Below are 5,187 nucleotides of genomic sequence, written 5' to 3'. Positions count from 1 at the left end.
TCACTCTAAGGCTCTGAAGCCTAATTTTGACGCCTGTACATTATTCTAAAGGGATCAATCCCAGAATAAATAAAGATTATTATTATTATTATTATTATATTGAAAAAATTATACAATCTGAATTACAGAATTTATTGCTATGAAATTCGAACAATTGTGTAATTTGTAATGTTGGTCGGTCCGTCATTAGGCGATGGGGTGTACCCATCCTAGATTCCAAAAAAATAAATAATGAAAAAATTCGTCATAAAAAAAAATTATACATACTACGCGTTCGGACGTAAGACATGATTAGTCAAAATGAGAATAACTTTTCCAATGTAAAAATATTACTTGATTACAATTTTTACTGTCAGCCGTAACTTACAATAACTTAATATTAACATTTTTCTCTCAAGTGAAAACAATTAATAATCAATATATTTTTTATTTATGAACATTGATAAAATAACAGAGAGAAATACTTTATTCATATATGCTGCCTAAATACATTAGGTTGCTATCTCACACAGCATACTTATCAATCCGTAATCGGACATATTTACATTACATATTCATGGTATAATCATAAAAAAAGATATACAATAATAGGATATAATAAACAATTTTTTTTCACCACTACAGTTTCCTTTTACAATCCATTTCGGTCTGTACAACCAATACAAATGTTTCACTCACTCCCATTTTTCCCTCTCATTTCTGCTCAATTATTCAATTCACCCTATCAACAAATTCGCTCTCCGGAAATCACCCTCCTAGATCCTCTTCAGTGACCCGCTAAAAAAATTCAATATACACTCGGTAATGTGAGATCAGACCATCATTCATAGTCACAGCAGTAGATCAGTCTATCAAGAACAAACAACTAGATATATTTTACAAGAATAAGGATAACATAAATACTTGAATGGATAAATATAAAAAAAAAAAAAAAAAAAATAGATCTTTGTGTATGCCTCCTGATTAGCATAGGTAAGTTGGTGAACACGACACCGTTGGAAAAAAAAGTTCAATGTTTAAGTATACGCAATTATATCTAGCATATCATAGGAAGAGGGTTTTCGGTGTCTAGTTCTAGATTAAAATAGATAGATAATAGATTTTTGGGAATAGTAAGGCGGTTCTCATAACACATCCATAGAAATATACAATACTGATACACAAATAGATAATAACTGTGGATCGCCATAAACGTACCTGTTTACATCGGGACCTGCTCGTGCTATACTGCAGGTGTCCCGAGTGTAATTTTATGATTAAAATTATTGTGTGGAAAAGGGGGATGGAAATTGTGAGACCTTTCTGATTGTAAACATGCATATATATTTCTCTAAAATTTAAAAGTATTGATTCCCTGGAGGGGCAATTATATTAGTGTGTTAGTTCAGTAATCTTTATCTATAGTAATATGAAACAGAACATTGGGGTCTCGTAAATTGTATTGGCTTATCTGGTGACGTCTTCGCCGCCGCGGTAACGTATCCTAGTCGCTTCCCTCATCTAGGTGTGCTGTGGGCGAAATGGTGAAAACCATGTAATCTTCGCCCCGTGTCTTAAAAGTCGTCTTTTCCTCTCAGAGGCTGGCCAGCGTGTCCTGGACCCTGGCGTGATGGTAGGGGTAGGCCAGGTCCTAGCTTGCTTAGTGCATAGGCTGGGGCGGCATTGCAGTCGCAGTGTCTTCGAAGTCTTCCGGTGTCCACGGAAAGGAGGGGCATCAGAAAATGAGACCCCCGACCGCGACTTTATGTAAATCCAAAAAAAAAAGAATGGTAAAAATCGGATTACTTAAATCCGACAGTAGCAATATCATTTCACATAATTATTTTTTATGAATGGAATATGGTCCGGGTGCGGTCAAAAAATCAAATAGTAGAATTACACTATTTTATTTTATTCAGGCTCAATAAAATAGTGTAATTCTACTATTTCAGTTTTTTGACCGCACCCGGAACATATTCCATTCATCTATACACACGGTCAATCAACAATCTTCCAATAATTATTTTTTGATTTAAATAAACTTTTGATGAGTTCCACCTATGTAGATTGCATCACTTATTGACCATACCCGTGAAATCAGTTATCTTATTGTTGTTAGAAAAACAAATGCCTAACTAGTAAAAATAATGTTTCCTTCAATATTTTATGTTTTATATTTTTCAACGATTTTTTTATCCAGGTTTAATATAAAACGCTCATATATTAAATTATGCTGTTGGGTAAGAAGCCTCTGGACCAGAGGCAGAGTCGCCTTGTAATGGGCCTCTATAATTTCCAAGTGGCAAGAAGTTTTTCTTACCTTGGCTCTATTATAATGAGAACCAGGATGAAGAAGAAGAAGAAAGAAGCAGTACTGCTGCTGGAAATAGAGCTTATTTCTCTATTGTAAGGTTAATGAAAAGCAAACTTGTTAGCCGTACCACCAAGTTCACCCGGTACAAAACGTTAATAAGGCCAGCCGTCACTTACGGTGGAGAAACTTGGACGCTAAGCAATAAAAGCATTAACCTGCTAGACTTAAGTTTTACCTTGATACTACACTATTCCTGAACTTCGGAAATATGAAGAAAACGATAAAACGATCTCGGGAAACATTAAATTCCTCTAATATAATGAGATGTAGGGAAACATCTTTTCCTTGTTAATTTTTTTTATTCTAATGAATTAACAACGTTTCGGGGCTATCACCCCATCATCAAGTATTTACAAAAGCAAATTTAAATAATTCATATTATGCATTCAATTAATGCATCAATTTTCTTCATTTTTTTTAAATATCTTTATTGAAATTTACAACTGTATATTATATAATATATTCAGTAAATTTTATCTTAGTTAAAATGGATTGTTACAGGCGTGGAGAGAAACTACCAGTGGGTAGCACTCTAATGACTTGTACATTAGCAGGTCTCGTGGCCATCTTCTTTTCAGGCGCCTCGGAGGATTGTCAGGAATGGAAGAGGATGCAAGGTTAGAAGCTAGGGGGCCTGAGTGGTTAATAAGTGGGAGTTAATAATGGAAGGAGTGATATCTGGTTCGGGCTAGATCGGTTACATAGGGAACATTAAGGTCTTTATGTATGATTTTATTTGTGACAAAGTAAGGAGCTTTGAGGATTTTGGATTGTAAGGATTGAATACGAGAGGAATACGAAGGTTTAGTGGAGCCCCAAAGCTTAACTCCATATGTCCAGATTGGCCTTATTAAAGTCAGGTAGATCAGTCTTTTGTGATGTGTTGGAAGTTTAGACCGTTTGTCTAGTAAGTGTTGTATTAGTCGAAATCGACGTGCAGTTTCCTTTCTTTTCAGTCTTGTGTGAGGATTCCAGGTTAATCGTTTGTCCAAATGTAGCGGATCCGTTCGACAGGGGTTTTTTTCATTTAAAACAAATACCTTAGTATAAATATATCTTCAGTTTTCACAATTAAACTTTTCTCCTAATTAGTTATAGGTATAATAACATTAATTATATTGCTGTCAGTTTTTTGAATAAATTAATAAATAAAATTTCATACCAAGAAATAAGGAGGATCTTTTTTTTTTTTTTTTTTACTTTATTTAGTTTATTCACAACTGTAAAGGTATTTTTACAAACAGCGAATGAGATGTAGAGAGAGAGAGAAAAAAAAAGTCATGAAGGCAAGAGGTTAAGGTCATCCAATGATGCCTCTCCATTAAAATTGAAATTTAAAAATCAATTTAAGAGGTCCCTATTCTAGCTCCTTCGTAAACGTCGTCTCGTATCTGCTAAGTCTAGTGTTGATAGTCCTTGAATTAGAGGGTTAGTGTGTGTTGGAAGTGCGTCGTGAAACCGTTTATATAATGATTTAATGGTTGTTTGTACGTAGGCAGTTCGTAAGTCTTTGTAAGGAGAATCTAAAATCATTCTATTAACGATTCTTGAAATAAGGTTATTCTTACAGTAGTGATAACAAATAGATTACAATCTATGCTAATTATCTCCTACCTCTATTCCATAAAAATATGACAAATCTATTATACATTATTTATTTAAAACATATTACATTACCTCACTATTCTATTCTAAATATATAAATTCTGTGACAGAATTTGTATCGATGAGATTTATCAAATTTGTTGGCAGCCTTCAGCGCTGTACGAACCCATTCATTATTCAAGACACTGACACCGACAGAACGGCCACAAAGGTGGCAATCACATACAGACTCAGACACGATTGAGTACAAGTATCTAAATTATTTGAATCAACAAATTGGTGAACCCCATCACCAACTAACTGACCCAAAATACAGACTACCCCATCCCAAATGATCAAATTTCCTCAGCCCCTCTTAAAATGCATTTCCAGAATGCAGAAATGAGGCTACCTTCAACCCGTTTTCATCATGACTTCATCCCTACGCAATCCATGGGGCTTGGAATAAAAGAAAAAACACACTACTCTATTTAAATTTATTCAAACAATTCATACTGGTGTTTAACTTTAAATTACTAAATGGTTAATAATATCTATCAATAGCTCACTGAGTACACATCGTACTGAAATATAGGTATACGGCTTATCTACGTACATTCGTACCTGCGTAAAACAACAATAATTATTTTAAGATGGTCAGGGTTGCGGTCAAAAAAAGAACAAATAGTGGAACACTATTTGTTTTAAAATATTAAAATTTTTACGGTCAACTACATATACATATAAAACAACAATAATAATTTAAAGGGCCAAAAAACTCACGTCCAGGGGAAAATTAAAAGGACATGGATAATTACTCAGAGTATTTATTGATTCAAAGTAGCTACAGTTAAAGACAGATATAGAATTTACTTTCTTACCTTAACATTAATGGGAACACTGAGTTTGCATGTCTCTAACTAAGGAATCATAATTAGGTGTATTCCTGATAGTACAAGAGCCGGGAAGAAAAAAAGGTAGTTATCTCACCCCAATTTTGTATTACTTTAATGAAAACTATGTATAATTAATAGTCAAAATTGATGAGCCTGCCAAGTATAGGTAGGGGGAATAAAAAATGGCGGCTGTTTCAAAACCTTAAAAAACACTAATTTTTCATTCGGAGCTCTATATCCTAAAAACTACCAACAACACTAGAAAACCTAAAAGAACATTATTTAAAAAAGAGTAAATTTGCTGAAATATTAGCCTTAAAAGTGCTATTTACGTCCAATAGTTCTCGAGATATG

The sequence above is a fragment of the Halyomorpha halys genome, unplaced genomic scaffold, assembly GCF_000696795.3.
Source record: "Halyomorpha halys isolate HHAL.00 unplaced genomic scaffold, Hhal_1.1 Scaffold130.1, whole genome shotgun sequence".
Classification (NCBI taxonomy): Eukaryota; Metazoa; Arthropoda; class Insecta; order Hemiptera; family Pentatomidae; genus Halyomorpha; species Halyomorpha halys.
Note: the sequence above shows the minus strand (reverse complement) of the source record.